This window comes from Mytilus galloprovincialis, chromosome 2 (assembly GCF_965363235.1).
Source record: "Mytilus galloprovincialis chromosome 2, xbMytGall1.hap1.1, whole genome shotgun sequence".
In the NCBI taxonomy this organism is placed as follows: Eukaryota; Metazoa; Mollusca; class Bivalvia; order Mytilida; family Mytilidae; genus Mytilus; species Mytilus galloprovincialis.
Genome location: NC_134839.1, coordinates 2,432,455 through 2,450,033, shown reverse-complemented (window position 1 = coordinate 2,450,033; position 17,579 = coordinate 2,432,455). Strand labels below are relative to the sequence as shown.

The 17,579-nt window shown below is 32.4% G+C and overlaps 1 protein-coding gene and 2 long non-coding RNA genes across 4 annotated transcripts in view; 2 read left to right on the top strand and 1 right to left on the bottom strand.

Moving 5' to 3' along the window:
• LOC143062677 (uncharacterized) overlaps window positions 1-17,579 on the bottom strand; it is a 41,083-nt gene that overhangs the window by 20,299 nt on the left and 3,205 nt on the right. The gene's annotated exons all lie outside the window — the stretch shown is intronic.
• LOC143062674 (uncharacterized) lies at window positions 2,746-7,894 on the top strand. Of its 2 annotated transcripts, XR_012974806.1 has the most exons (3): window positions 2,746-3,900; window positions 5,980-6,094; window positions 7,503-7,894. It is a non-coding gene; the product is annotated as an uncharacterized LOC143062674 (long non-coding RNA). The 2 variants fall into 2 exon arrangements; XR_012974805.1 differs by lacking the exon at window positions 2,746-3,900 and having other exon boundaries at window positions 5,959-6,094.
• Window positions 9,332-17,054, top strand: LOC143062675 (uncharacterized). Its single transcript, XR_012974807.1, has 3 exons — window positions 9,332-9,400; window positions 13,117-13,204; window positions 16,338-17,054. It is a non-coding gene; the product is annotated as an uncharacterized LOC143062675 (long non-coding RNA).

Here is a 17,579-nt window from a genome sequence, read left to right as displayed (position 1 = left end):
GACCGATGGTCATATTCAATACGATATACCAATCATCATTTGAATTTGGGCAATTGATCTTTAATAATTAGGACTAATTGGTGATGGCAGAGAATAAGTCGCTGGTGATGGTTAAAAACATATAGAAGTAAACTTTGCAAAAAAAAAAGGTTTCCTCGGACAAAATTATGAAAATAAATGAATATGCTAAATAATTTTTTTTTCCGAAATAATAATTAAAGACGTTTAGAAATAACAAATTTTCACAGTTGGGAAATTTTCAATTCAAGTTATTTCATTTTGAAAACGTTGAAAAATATAGATCTTATTATATGTTAAATGTGGGCCGCTTGGAGATCAACTTGTGAAACCCTGCATAATTAGGGTTTGTCTACTTTCGTCTTTTTATATTACCAAACATTCTATAATCAAGGATTTGTACAAGGCCTTGTTATAATGAATATTATCGCCAATATCACCATAATTAAATAAAGAACAGATACAATATTCGCCTAAAGAGTTTGTCATCTAACAATTCAAAATGAAATGTTGAGTCGAAACTGAGGTACCAAATCTATAAAAAGAATCACTATTTTAGTCGAAATTAAACTGTATATAATATTCTTTTTTTCAAAACTCCTGAAATAATTTAACATTAACTATAGAGAGCTTACATATGCAAATCTGTTTAAAAGTATGTGAGCGTAAATAAAATTTGTTTATTACCCCCCCCCCCTTTTTTTTTCCTTCTATAAAATTTAATTGTAAACGATTTTCGTTCTTAATTTGTGTTTGCTCATTAACTGGGGTTCATGCTGTCAAAAAAAATGTCTCCTTGTGTAAAAGTTATTGATAAGAAAAAATTGAAGCTTCCAGAAGAATAACGGTACGTCTAAACACCGCTTGAGGGACCTCCTGATGCACTCATGACATACGAAGTGCACTCAAGACCCTTTATAGTCATCGCACACAGGATGGATGCATATATTCTTTATACGCTTCTTATTTTAGAGTTAAATTTGGTAGAATTTGTAATTCTCAGAAAATAATAAGGGCACGTGTCACTGATTACACAACTACTGAGCCATGAATTATCCAATCAACAAAATTAATTGGATTATCTTTATTGTTGTTTTATACATTGTGTTGTTATAAGTACAGTGTGACCATGCGGGAAGTAATATTGTGACGTCTAGAATGAATATCACGATGTTTTAAGATTTTCGTCTTTTATTAAAATTTCGTTCCATAAATTGTTAAGTTTTATTCTTAATTTTATTATCATGTCCTGGACCAGTAATTAATTCTTTGCACGAGTTTGAAAAGGGAAATAATTATAAATGTTCATACTTTAAAAGAATTTATATTAATTAAAGTTTTGTATATGGAATCCGTTCTAAACGGTAAAAGCCGTAATTTTCAAACAATCAAACTCATATACATGTAGTTAGATGTTATTTCTCATTTTTATCGAACTTGTCCAGGAATTTTATTTTTGAGTTATACGAATATTTTAAGAAATCCGTTTTTATTAAGTTTTTTTTCTCTAATTAAAGTCGTTTTGTCCAGTTTCACAAGCCTGAAACGAATTTCAATACGAAAATAAATTCTGAAAATGAACTTGTCTCCGTTTTCGTCTCCGTTTTTTGAAAATTATGATATTTTGGGTATAATTATTTCTAAAAAAAGTTAGATTGTAGTAGCGAGAAATTTTAAAAAAGATGTGGTATGATTGCTAATGAGACAACTATCCACAAAAGACCAAAATGACACAAACATCAACAAAGAAAGACTATTTCGAAGACAGTTTATTGACACGAAATCCGTTCAAACCACGACTAAGTCTTCGTGCACAGATTTCCGTTAAGGTTAAACTGAATATTGTACATAATTGTCTTCTCTTGTATAATGGTTTGTTGAGAATAAAGATATACAAATGTAATAAAATTTGATATTCAGTCAACATTGTGTTTGTTTAAAAACTTGATTTAGAGAGAGAGATAGAGAAAAGAATCACACTGAAAAACAAAAATCGAACTTGTTACAGAAAAAAAAACGCAACTATAAAATAATTTTCTTTATTCGTGAACTGCAAAACACAACAAATTAATTTACCCGTCATCATGAAAAATAAACTGAAAAAGCACATCGAATGAGATGTATGTTTTATTTTTTCTATATGTAAATTCATGTTAAAGGTAAAACTGAACTAAACAATACAATTCCTAACACGTCTAAACAACCGCTCAGGACGGTCAATGCATTTAAACCGCCGATCAATGCATTTGAATGGGGACATGTAGTTGAAACCCCCCCTTTTTTTTTTTTTGCTCTGGGTTAGGACCCCCCCTTTTTAAAATGGCTGGATCCGCCCCTGCGATTTCAACTTCTACCAAAATTTAACTCTAAAATAAGAAGCGTATAACGAATATAAACATCCATCATGTGTGCAGATATGATTACGGTAATGGGTCCTGAGTGCACTTTGTATGTCCTGAGTGCACTCAGGAGGTCCTGAGCGGTTGTTTAGACGTACCCGAAGAATAAATCATTTCCTGAACCTAAAATACATTTATCTGTAATTAAAGAAAATTCGCCTAAAACATTCTCTCATATATTTAAACAATTAATTGTAAAATAATTAATTCAACGTCGGACTTTCTGTCTGTTTACTAATACTTTTCTTGTTTAGTTTAGTTTATACCCATAATAGATGAACGGAAATAAGTACTTTTTTTAGGAAAATTTACAATTAGATAAACGGAATTAAGTACTTTTTAGGAAAATTTACAACTCAAATTTTCAAAAACAAAATTCTACACTTTTTACCTGGATGTTTTTCTCTGTCTCGAAGCCGCAACCTTTGACCCCGTATCAAACGTAGCGACCAACACCTCACATGACGTATTCTCGATGTTGAGGTATTGACAATATACAATCACATTTATCAATCACATTTATCAATATACAGCAAGTAAGTAATTTGGTGTTGAATGCCAGTAGATCAGAATTTGTTAATTGAACTTTACCTGTTTAAGGGGCACTAGCTGCCAAATTCATGTTCTTCATCGATTTTAATAAAATTCACATAACGTGTATATAGTGTTGAATTGTTTATTAAAATGTTGCGCACAATCTTGGCTGATATGCATAAAACCATTATATTTCATGACACTGCATGAAAAAGAAATTGACTTATCGCATAATACCAGAACCAGAGACATATATATTGTATCTAATATCTCTGCCAGAACTAAAAAATAAACTACAGTAAGTCCACATACACATAAGAGGGTATGGATGTGAATTAACAGAATAGAGAACAAAGGACAAAAAAAAAGGAATAAAGAATAGTGAAAGAAAGAGAATAATGGAAAAAAGTGTAAGTTATTAAAAATATAACTAAAACAAGAATGTGTCCCCAGTACACGGATGCCCCACTCGCACTATCATTTTCTATGTTCAGTGGACCGTGAAATTGGGGTAAGAACTCTAATTTGACATTAAAATTAGAAAGATCATACCATAAGGAACATATATACTAAGTTTCAGGTTGATTGGACTTCAACTTCATCAAAAACTACCTCGACCAAAAACTTTAACCTGAAACAGGACTAACGAACGGACGAACGAACGGAGGCACAGACCAGAAAACATAATGCCCCTCTACTATCGTAGGTGGGGCATAAAAAGAAGACAGAAAAAAAGACACCCCTCCGAGACGAGCCTTACATGCACTGTTATTACCCAAGGTTAATTTTACGGCGGCTCATTTTATTTTGGCTTAGAAATAAACATAATTGACAAGTTTCCTTCCCCTGCATTCTCGATCCCACATGTAAATAGCACGGTGATTTCAAAAAGACATTGATACATCATTACAACACTTGCCGTCAGTATTTGAATATATTGATTAAGAAGGTATAGAAGATTAAAACACGCACACTATTATCCACCACTGGCCTAAATAGTTAGTCCGCAAACAACGAGGGTCATAAAAACCCAGCACTTTGAACACAGCCACCGGCATGGTGTGAATCTGAAAGCTTCCCACTATCCATTTCTACCCATAGAAAACTTTTGCCTTTCATTTATCAAAAATGAAATATGTTGATATTAATGGTATATAAGAATTATTGAGGAATTCAAACCATTCCTATTGTAAGTGATAAAACTAAATTTATATCAGGGTGATTGAAATGAGGAAAAAAAAAGGGGGGAATCAGGAGTTCAGGGCCCCCTGTTTGGGAAAAGAATTGGTTGATTATATATGGAATCACTGAGTCATGGCAGGAGCAGGCCCCTCTTAGGCAGTCGGTGGGCCCCACTTATGAAAAATTCTGGATCCACCACTGTGGTCATGGTGGTCTTCAGTTGTATTATCTTTTAAAAAAAAAATTACACCTGTATAGTGTATATTCTTTAGTGTAAATCAAGGGAAAATACTGTGAACTATCTGTGCATTGGGGCTTATTAAAAGGTATTTCGGGGGGAAGAAAGAAGGAAGGGTGAGTCCATGGGAGGTAATCCCCACCCCTTTCAATTTGAGAATATGCTATTATCTTGTAAACGGTCCAGATCCCCATCCCTAAACCATATATATTCTTGAATGGGACGATAAAACAAATCATATGAAATTAAAAGGAGGTCTTTGGGGTTTCCCCACTCTGTTCAATTTGAGAATGTGCTATTATCTTGTGAACGATCAAGATCCCCACCCCTAAACCATATATATTCTTGTCGGGGACAATAAAATTAATAATGAAATAAAATAAAAGTGAAGTCCCACCCCCTCTAGTTTGAAAACTTGTAAACGGTCAAGATCCCCACCCCTAAACCATATTTATATATTCTTGTATAGAACAATAAAACAAATCAAAGGAAATATAGGGAGAGTCCATGGGGTTCACCCCCACCCCCACATGTTTGAGAAACTTTTAAATGGTTGAGATCCCCTGTCATCCAGTGGTTAGGTGAAAAAATTTCAGGATCCCTGATCCCCACCGTCAAACCATATATATTCTTGTATGAGACAATAAAACAAATCAAATGAATAAAGGATCATCCTTTGTTGGGAACCCCCCTTTTTAAAATGGCTGGATCCGCCCCGGCATACCATCTAGCTAGCTATAAAGGCTTTAAAAATATGAAATCAAACAAGGAAATTAACAGTGTAGGCAACTGTTTTGAATTTAAAAAAAAAGTCTTTTACATATATATAACAATGTTAAATTTTTTGTGCATTTATTTTTGCTTATCGTATTTTCAATAATAGACAAAATTGCATGATTGAATATTGTAATTTAAGAAAAATCAGCATACATGATATAAAATGGGAAGTGGAAACTGGGAATTTGACAAAGAGACAACAACCCAATCAAAGAGCAGACAACGGCCGAAGGTCACCTATGGGTCTTCAATGCAGTGAGAAAAATTCGGCACTGGTCTTCAGCTCATAAATATGTATCAGAAATGAAAACGAGATACAGCTTTCAGTTGTATTAATAAAAACCTCACAATAAGTTCTGAATATCAGAATATACAGTATTGCAAGATTCTCTCAAAATGTACACATAGAGCTGAAAAACTGTCAGTGACTGTAAAATTAATCATGCTTACATTAAAGTCCATGGAGTCCATCTTAATATGCATACTCTCGTACAAAGGAATATAAGTATGCAATAGACATCAAGTTTTCAAAAATAAGAGTATCTATGCCATTAATTTACGACAAGATCTTAATCAAGTAATAATTTCGGTTTGTTTAAATATTTCGGAGGTTAGTATGACCTCCTCTTTGGTGATGATGTTTTCGTTTTAAAGTTGGGAAAATTGTTTGTACATGTACCAACAAAAATAAAAACACAAATTCAATCTAGAATTATGTTTTTATCATTTTTTTATGTTTAGGTTGTCAGCAAGATGAAAAGGACAAGTATGCAGTTCAAAATTCAAAATGTGGATAAGTTGCAATTGAGGTTCTAGGTCTTACCTTTGCAGATTTTCATATTTTGCATGAATGAATTCAAAGGTTATATGATGGACAGCAGAGAAAGAAAAAAACAACTTTTCAATTATCCTGCTCCTGGATAAATGTAAAACATCTTGTTTTTCGGTAAGTTTTATGCTCTGTTTTGATAGTGTTAGTGCATTCATCTTTCCAGTCTTTCCTCTAAATTGTAAGTTTTTGGTGAGTGTTCACCATGAATTTCAGTAAGTAACTTGTGGATTTACATGTATATACTCAAAATTTAGTACTAATATTAATGGGATTTTAGCATGACATCCTGCCAAATGCTTGTTAATCATGTTTATGTTCCAGAACAAACAAGTATTTGGACTGTACGCATACAGTCTGCCCAATTTTAAGAAGTTGGTCAAGTTTATTACAAACAAATGTACAGTACAGATCAACATAACTGAAATCTTTAATAGATTAATACAAAAAGTTTAATTGCAGTTAAAATAAAAACACAGGTTTGGTTGAGCTGGTACCAGACAGTACAAGTATACTTAAATGGTCTGACTGTACACATATGGTGGGACTGTAAGTTCTGGACCATAAAAATTAGATCCGAATACTGATATGGTCTGGAACATTTATACATGTCTTAAAATTAATATCAAACACATTGGTGTTTTTGAACTTGGTAATAAGTTATGTGATAGAACTATAATGTTTTGGGATATCAAAATCAAAAATATCCCATTTTTACTTTTAATAAAGAAGAAGATTATTGATGTATGTTTAAATGTATATTAAAATGAAACAGCAAGCCAACAACACAAAAAAAAAGGATAAAACATACATATTTTGTTTGTATCAATGTTATAATTTCCAATATGTTCAAGGTATTTTTTCATTGAAATAAAACACAAATTGAAATCTGTCTGAACTTCAAAAGCTTAAAGAAATATTGTTTCTGTTGTCTGCATGTTGTATAATAAATTGCAAATTCTTGTGAATAATGGAATGTTATTATAGTTGTCTAAAGTTTTAACTTTTAACATTGATCTTTATACTGTAAAATTCATAAATTATTGCGTGCATTTATTATTGCGATTCTGTCATTTTAGACATAAATGCGATTTTAAATTTTACGATTTTGAAAAATCCTGTTTAATCCATATAAAATATTTCATAATACGAGTTTAAATTATTGCGTTTACAACTCCGTTGCATTTTTCGCAATAAAAAAAAACTTGCATTAATTCCGAATTTACAGTATATATATATATTATGTATATAACTTGGGAAAATACCCAAATTTTATAAAGAAGAATAAATTAATTGATTGTTATATGGTATTAGAATAGGAAGATGTGGTATATTGCTAATTTGACAACCCTCCATCAGAGACCAAAGGATGTAGGCCGTTAGCAACTGATGACACTGGACAACCTTTAACAATCAGTAAAATCCATACCGCATAGCTATTTTTATTGAAAATCATATTATTGCTACATGTATGAAAACAATTTTGTATAATCCATTACTTTAGATTTTATTGGTTCTTTTTCAGAAGGATTGAAATTCACCACCTAAAATAAATGGAGAAAACATAGAAACAAGACCAGAATAAATTCAAAGAAAAAAGTTGGATCAGTTATTATTTTCATCACTCAGTCAATGATTTGAAGTTCTTTTAAATTCAAAAAAATATTGAAACCACAATAATGTCAAAGTTCTGTGCTGAATGTCCAAAAAGTGGACTATACCATCAAACAATGCTGGATGATAAGAAACTATTAATGTTTTGTGTTGAAGGATATTGTGAAAAAAAATAGATTTACTTAAATAGCTACTAGTATGTTAAGCCTAACAATAGAGTTTTTTATTGATTTCAAATGGCAAATAATTGTGTTTCAAGAAAGTATTCTATAATTCATGAATAAACATATATTGATACTTACATTATCTGCTTTGTTGTTTAAAAGTTTAGTTTTGAACAGTTAAAGAACAATATGCTAAATGAACATTTCCCAAGAAAAAAAGATATTCAATTAAAAAGATTCATCTTATAATAATTTACTACCAAATAGAATACATTGTAACATACACATTACTGTTTATTTATATCTATATATTTACAATTAGAATCCCATAGGATTTTAATTTGTCCCATGGGATATTAAAAATCCCATGGGATAATAAAAATCCCATGGGATTTTTTTTGTCCCATGGGACAACAAATATCCCATGGGACTACAATAATCCCATGGGACAAAAAAAATCCCATGGGATTTAACCAAAATCCCATGGGATAATGGTAAATCCCATGGGATTTTGCCCTGTCCCATGGGATATTGAAAATCCCATGTTTTTATAATTCAAATTGCAAAATAAATATGAAAGTAACTGTAGAAAACCAATGAAATTATTGAATCCCATGTAATTCTGCACATTTTGGTTATATACATGATATTGTAGCTCTTGTTTGAGGCGGCGGCGGATTTGCAAATGAGTGTTTTGCAAATTAAAAGTGTCCAGTGTTAATTGAACAATTTAAAATCGTATTTTAACAAAGATTTAGATATAATTTTACAACGATCCTTAAAAAATAACCAAACAAACGTTGAATCAAACGATATGAACCTACGCAGTTTTATATTAAAATACTGACACACACCAGTTTGCCATCTCAGTATGCAAGGCAAGGGTGCTTGGTGAGGTGCTGGAACTTGATGTACATGTATCATTAAGTTAATACAGTTCTGTTAGTATTGACTGCCTTTTTACAGAGACTTTCTATTCTTACTGTTATCAGTTAGTATAGACGGTTCCTGGCTTAGAATGATTCTCTGCTCAGCAAATGGTGCGTAATTAGCATTTGAATCAAATTTCTTGTAGAAGTAAAAAACACAAATTAATGTATTTGACAACTTTATTCAGGAGCACAGTCTATATTATCCGGCGTAAATAACTTCGAGATTTATGTGGAAGTTTACTCTGCTGCTCGATCCATGCTAATCGATGTTCCAGTATATTTCATATTTATATTTATTCGTGAGGCCTCGTCATCGTTTATATTCACTAAAAGCAAAGGCGCCTAAATATTTTATATGGCGAAAAAATTGCGAAAATTGGGGGAAATAATATATTTTTAGTAGCATTATTATTTTAGAATCTTAAGAGGTTGCTTGCAAATTTAACTCTAAAATGAGAAGTGTATGACGATCTATAACGAATATATACATCCATCATGTGTGCAGATACGACGGCGACTATATATATATATAGGGTCTGCCATGAGTGCACTTTGTATGCCCTGCATGTGTGCACCCAGGAGGTCCTCCTGAGCGGTGTTTAGACGTACCGGGAAAATCTTATCTGATTCAGGATCAATTCATTGGTTACACTCCCCTGTCACCAGTGATTCTTTTTTGCTGACATTCTGAAAAAGTATTGTGTAGTCCCTGTGTAAGTGTTGACTCTCAACTTGCACATGTGATCTTTTAACACTCCCTGGCCTTCTGCAAAAACAGAAAGTCACAGGACATTCCGACAAAAAGTCACAGGACAAAAAGTCAAACACATGTCAAACTCAGGCATAAAGTAACAAAGTTAATAGGACAAAAAGTCACAAACAATTTGTTGACAATTGATTGAATATAAATGAAAAAAGATTTTGAAATTTCTTCTTTTTATTACATATATTCATTTTTAATTTTAGGAAATTGTTCATAATATAAAAAAGAAGATGTGGTATGATTGCCAATGAGACAACTGTCCACAAGAGACCAAAATGACACAGACATTAACAACTAGAGGTCTTTACGGCCTTCAACCATAAGCCAATATAAAGAAGGTATGGTATGATTGCCAATGAGACAACTGTCCACAAGAGACCAAAATGACACAGACATTAACAACCATAGGTCACCAAACAGCCTTCAACAATGAGCAAAGCCCGAGGTAAAGCCCATACCGCATAGTCAGCTGTAAAAGGCAATCATACTATATCTTTTTTTTTATATTTACACGTTAAAAAATGCGTGCAAATGTAATCAAAAGCTGCACACAAACGTAATGATTTTTGTGCGCAAATGTAATGGTAATGTGCGCAAACCTAATGCACTGATTTATTTGTTTTTAATAAATTTTAATTTAAAGTTGCTACATCATGTTCATGTATAAAACTTCAAGAAAAATACAAAAAGAGTGTTTTCTTGTTCAAAGAAAAATAATCTCAAAACTAAATTGTGACTTTTTGTCCTGTGACAGTGTGTGACTTTTTGACTGTGACTTTCTGTCCTGCATTCAGATTGAATAGGGGAGTTTGGTTGACCCCGCCTCCCTCTATCTGAGACTACTATCTCAGTGATGAGCTTTATGTTTTATGTACAAATGTATTGTGCTTGTCATATATATGTATGTCGGATAAAAGCTCTACAGACCTTTAATATGTTGTATTGTTATATGTATAACCGACAATAAATAAATAGCCCCTAACAAGTAAGAATTAGGTTACTTCTTTTTGTTTTGACATCTTGCATGGGTTTTTATAGCCCCGTATTAAAATTATGCCCCCACTTTAAAAAAGGGGGGGTATACTGTTTTACCCCTGTCTGTCCATCCATCCTTGCGTCAGTCAGTCCGTCCGATGAATATTTTTCGTCCCATTTTCCTTAGGAACTACAATAGAAGGATTTCTGAAATTTGGTTTCAGGGTTAAATAAGTCAGCTATACCGTGTGATGCATTTTCAGATTCATCACTCGACAACTTCCTGTTTTCCCAACACTTGTATGATTTTACACATGATAGCCAAGTTGAAAGTTGAAAACTAACAACCTAATTTATGTACAAAAAAATTGAAAAACAGATATGTTACACATAAACAAACGACAATCACTGAATTATCGGATCCTGACTTGGAACAGGCACAACCATAACAAATTGGAAGGGTATAAGGAACTTTTAAAATATTTAGTTTTTGTGGTTTGGTCAATTTTCCGAATACTGTAAGCAATAAGGCCCCTTTATTTAGTGAATGAAATAATTGTAAGATGCTCTTAGCTGTCTGTCATATTTTATATGAACTTGACCTCATTTTCATGCATGGTTCATTGGTCAATGAAACACTGCATTGTTTTGTCAGTTTATCATATATGTTTAAAGTTACAGGTAGATTATATTTGGTAGATATGAAACAATTGTAAGGTGTGCATGTCTGAATGGCAGATTCATATATAAACCATGACCGCATTTTATTGTTCTTTGGTCAATGATAAGTTTTCTTGGTTTTGTCATTTTATCAGGCCACATTTAAAAGAATGTCTGTTTCCCCTCCCCGGGTCTACCCTTTGTAAACAGACCAGGAAGGCAGGTTTTTTTTAGCTCACCTGACCTGAAAGGTCAAGTGAGCTTTTCTCATCACTTGGCGTTCGTCGTCTGTCGTCCTGCGTCCGTCGTCTGTAAACTTTTACAAAAATCTTCTCCTCTGAAACTGCTTGGCCAAATTCTACCAAACTTGGCCACAATCATCCTTGGGGTATCTAGTTTAAAAAATGTGTGGCGTGACCTGTCAAACCAACCAAGATGGCCGCCATGGCTAAAAATAGAACATAGGGGTAAAATGCAGTTTTTGGCTTATAACTCAAAAACCAAAGCATTTAGAGCAAATCTGACAGGGGTAAAATTGTTGATCAGGTCAAGATCTATCTGCCCTGAAATTTTCAGACGAATCGGACAACCTGTTGATGGGTTGCTGCCTGTGAAATGGTTATTTTAAGGAAATTTTGCAGTTTTTGGTTATTATCTTGAATACTATTATAGATAGAGATAAACTGTAAAAGCAATAATGTTCAGCAAAGTAAGACCTACAAATAAGTCAACATGATCAAAATTGTCAGTCGACCCCTTAAGGAGTTATTGCCCTTTATAGTCAATTTTTAACAACTTTTCATAATTTTTTTTAACTTTTTTAAAAATCTTCTTCTCTGAAACTACTTTGCCAAATTTAACCAAACTTGGCCACAATTATCATTGTGGTTTGTAGTTTAAAAAATGTGTCCGATGACTCAGCCTACCAAACAAAATGGCCGACATGGCTAAAATTAGAACATAGTGGTAAAATGCAGGTTTTGCTTTATATCTTTGAAACTAAGACATTTAGGGAAAATCTTTCAAGATTTAAATGTCCATCAGAATAAGATATATCCCCTCACAAATTTTCAGTTGAATTGGACAACCTGTTGTTGGGTTGCTGCCCTAAAATTGGTGATTTTAAGGTAATTTTGCAGTTTTTGGTTATTATCTTGAATACTATTATAGATAGAGATAAACTGTAGACAGCAATAATGTTCAGCAAAGTAAGATCTACAAATAAGTCAGCGTGATCAAAATTGTTAGAGGACCCCTTAAGCAGTTATTGCCCTTTATAGTCAATATTGAACAACTTTTCGTCATTTTTGTAACTTGTATAAAAATCATTTCTAAAACTACTTGGCCAAATTTAACCAAACTTGGCCACAATCATAATACTAGGGTATCTATTTAAAAAAAAAGTGTCTAATGACCCCGCCTACCCACGAAGATGGCCGACATCAGTAAACACATTAACAGGTGAGCGACACAGGCTCTTGAGAGCCTCTAGTTTTTTTTAACTGGATGTGATTGTCATAGCATGGTCACATGAATGGTTTGACTTGTCCAGTCCAGGCCACTTATCAGTTGTTTGTGCTCAATTTGAGTGCATTTATTTAGATTATCAATCCTTCTGCTTTCAAGCACTTTCCAAAAATGGAAACAAATTATTTTCAGGAAAAAAATAATTTCGATTTTTTTGTGGAAAATAATTTTTTGACCCGGGCGCTTATTTTTGACCCGTGTGGGGGGGGAGGGGAAACAAACATATTTTTAATTTTGGCCTTAGATTTTTTAAGCATAGGTCTACTTGTTGTATGGAATGACTACAAGGTATCATATAAAAAAAGATGTCTGCCTGCCAAGGTTAATTTTACTGTGACCTCATATTCATAGAATAATGATAATATTCATGATATTGAACAGCAAGAATGATGAGTAAGTTGATGTTATATACAAATAAGACAAAATTTTCAGTTGCCTACTAATTATGTAATACATGTAGTAGTTATTTTTGTCATTAAATGATGTTTACCATTTTATGTGTAGGGCAAGAACATGAAAGATAAAGGGGAAACTATAAACAGAAGAAATTATCAACAAAATAAGATTTACAGAGGTCAACAAAGCCTAAATGGTAAGTCCACTGTTATAAAAAATTTTGTCCTTGAATAATAATTAAATATTTATTAAAATAAGATGTGGTATGATGAAAGAGAAAACTATCCATCAGAGTTCAATTTAGTGGATGTAAGCATTGTAATTACTTATTAGAGGCCATTGATGACCTGCAAGTAATGAGAAAACCCATACCCTATACATGTTATAGTAATCTATAAAAGTCAACACTAACCAAATTTGAAACAGAGCATCAATTCAAACGTCAAATATACCAGACTAATTTATAAAAACAAAAAATTATGAAAAATAAAAATGACGGGTATGAACCAACATCAACCACTGAACTATGTACAAGCTCCTGATATTAGACAGGTATAATATGGCTGGGTTGATATAACTAGAGGCTCTAAAGAGCCTGTGTCGCTCACCTTGGTCTATGTGAATATTAAACAAAGGAAGAAGATGGATTCATGACAAAATTGTGTTTTGGTGATGATAATGTGTTTGTACTTTACTGAACATTCTTGCTGCTTACAATTATCTCTATCTATAATGAACTAAATTGACTATAAAGGACAATAACTCCTTAGGGGGTCAATTGACCATTTCAGTCATGTTGACTTATTTGTAAATCTAGCTTTGCTGTACATTATTGCTGTTTAAAGTTTATCTCTATCTATAATAATATTCAAGATAATAACCCAAAACAGTAAAATTTCCTTAAAATTACCAATTTAGGGGCAGCAACCCAACAACGGGTTGTCTGATTCATCCGAAATTTCAGGGAAGATAGATTTTGACCTGATAAACAATTCAACCCAATGTCAGATTTGCTCTAAATGCTTTGGTTTTTGAGTTATAAGCCAAAAACTGCATTTTACCCCTATGTTTTATTTTTAGCTATGGCAGCCATCTTGGTTGGATGGCCAGGTCACCGGACACATTTTTTAAACTAGATACCCCAAAGATGATTGTGGCCAAGTTTGGATTAATTTGGCCCAGTAGTTTCAGAGAAGAAGATTTTTGTAAAAGATTACTAAGATTTACGGAAAAATGGTTAAAAATTTACTATAAAAGGCAATAACTCCTAAAGGGGTCAACTGACCATTTCGGTCAAGTTCACTTATTTGTTAATCTTACTTTGCTGAACATTATTGCTGTTTACAGTTAATCTCTATCTATAATAATATTCAAGATAATAACCAAAAACAGTAAAATTTTCTTAAAATTACCAATTTAGGGGCAGCAACCCAACAACGGGTTGTCGGATTCATCTGAAAATTTGAAGGCAGATAGATCTTGACCTGATAAACAATTTTACCCATTGTCAGATTTGCTCTAAATGCTTTGGTTTTTGAGTTATAAGCCAAAAACTGCATTTTACCCCTATGTTCTATTTTTAGCCATTGCGGCCATCTTGGTTGGTTGGCCGGGTCACGCCACACATTTTTTTTAAACATGTTACCCCTATGATGATTGTGGCCAAGTTTAGTTTAATTTGGCCCAGTAGTTTCAGAGAAAAAGATTTTTGTAAAAGATTACTAAGATTTACGAAAAAATGGTTATAAAATTGACTATAAAGGGCAATAACTCCTAAAGGGGTCAACTGACCATTTTGGTCATGCTGACTTATTTGTAAATCTTACTTTGCTGAACATTATTGCTGTTTACAGTTTATCTCTATCTATAATAATATTCAAGATAATAACCAAAAACAGCAAAATTTCCTTAAAATTACCAATTCAGGGGCAGCAACCCAACAACAGGTTGTCCAATTCATCTGAAAATTTCAGGACAGATAAATCTTGACCTGATAAACACTTTTACCGCATGTCAGATTTGCTCTAAATGCTTTGGTTTTTGAGTTATAAGCCAAAAACTGCATTTTACCCCTATGTTCTATTTTTAGCCATGGCGGCCATCTTGGTTGGTTTGCCGGGTCACGCCACACATTTTTTAAACTAAATATCCCAAAGATGATTATGGCCAAGTTTGGATTAATTTGTCCCAGTAGTTTCAGAGGAGAAGATTTTTGTAAAAGATTACTAAGATTTACGAAAAATGGTTTAAAATTGACTATAAAGGTCAATAACTCCTAAAGGAGTCAACTGACCATTTTGGTCATGTTGACTTATTTATAAATCTTATTTTGCTGAACATTATTGCTGTTTACAGTTTATCTCTATCTATAATAATATTCAAGATAATAGCCAAAAACAGCAAAAATTCCCAAAAATTACCAGTTCAGGGGCAGCAACCCAATAACGGGTTGTCGCATTCATTTGAAAATTTGAGGGCAGATAGATCTTGACCTGATAAACAATTTTACCCCATGTCAGATTTGCTCTAAATGCTTTGGTTTTTGAGTTATAAGCCAAAAACTGCATTTTACCCCTATATTCTATTTTTAGCCATGGCGGCCATCTTGGTTGGTAGGCCGGGTCACGCCACACATTTTTTAAACTAGATACCCCAATGATGATTGTAACCAAGTTTGGTTTAATTTGGCCCAGTAGTTTCAGAGGAGAAGATTTTTGTAAAAGTTAACGACGACGGACGACAGACAACGGACGACGACGACGACGACGACGACGACGGACGCCGGACGCCAAGTGATGGGAAAAGCTCACTTGGCCCTTCGGGCCAGGTGAGCTAAAAATAAGAAACACTTAGCAGTCTGATTTCCAATGAGACATTTCTCCAATAGAGATCAAATGACATTTAAGGAGGCTCTAGGGTATAACAATTTCAGAAAAATGTTTTAATATTTTTTTTTCATAACTCAATTTATTGATATCTTTATCATATGGTACACCAAATCATTCAAAACAATCAATTCGGTTTGGCCCCAGATGACTTTTAAAATGCATATATCATTGAAAAAGCTCCAAATTATCTCCCTTTGGTGCAAAAAAGCCATTTTTTGGCATTAAAAATGTAATATCTTATTTAACTCATCGGTGGCCTATATTTTTTATTATAATTTTAAATAAGCTGTACTTTAACTAAACTATTATAAAATTTAAGCAATTTCTGTAATTTAGTACTTGAATATTTAAATGAAAGTTTATCATATTAATCATAAACATGATAAAATAGCCATTTTATTGATCTCTTCACTGATAATTTTTGAGTTTGTGTATTTGTAGGTCAGAAATCTGGATTTTCATGGTCATCATTCACAGATCAATACTGAACGGAAAACTTAAAGCTGATATTTTTCTCCATAGTGCGACTTTTTTTATTAATTTGAAATGGAACATGTTTTTTCCTACATTTATTTGAAAGAGGAAATTTCAACATGATGACTATAAACAAAAAGGAGTCATATCATCACGATCATTGATGCACAAGAACTTGATCATATAAATACAACAATGTAATTATCAATTGAAAGATGGAACGAATGAACAAGATATTAGAATGTTGTTGTCCAAATAAACTTGCTTTGTCTTCTCATTTGAATCTCTCCATTCAATAAAGATGTACAGAGGAAGATCTTTGAAGAACAGATTGAAAAAATGTTTTGTCTAAGAATTGCAGGAATATTCTAGTGAATGAAATTATTTATTGACTTCACTCTTATATAGTGGACTGAATAATTGTACATAACAAGCTGTGAATAAAGAAAGCAAAAACTTTAACAAAAAGTGTTTATATTATAAATTTGCAATTATAAGCATACTATTATGTACACCACAAAGTTATATATAATTCAAATTGTTTGCCTATACAAGTATTGCAATGAACCTATAACAAAGAAAATCTTACCTCATGAAAAGAGTGAACTATTCAGTCAGAATATGAAATATTTTTTCAGTTCTATTTTTCATAATAGAATAAACAAGACAAAGATTTCAAAACAATATTTTTTCATTTATTTAGAAATTTCATCATTTTGTTTCAGTGAAAGGACTTTATTCTTTGACTGTAAAATATTATTATTATACATTCCAAAATAAGAATAATATTTATTGTCATATAAACAAATAAAAAACATGTTTGTGACAAAATTTAAAAAAAATTATATATATGTATATATAAAAAATATAAAAAAAACTCGTATACATTTAAAACATTTTACTACCAAACAGCATTCATTGTAACATACACATAACTTTATATTTATATATATATATTTATAATTTTAATCCCATAGGATTTTATTTTGTCCCATGGGATATTAAAAATCCCATGGGATAATTATAGTCCCATGGGATTTTTTTTGTCCCATGGGACAACAAATATCCCATGGGACTACAATAATCCCATGGGACCAAAAAAAATCCCATGGGATTTAACCAAAATCCCATGGGATAATGGTAAATCCCATGGGATTTTGCCCTGTCCCATGGGATATTGAAAATCCCATGTTTTTATAATTCAAATTG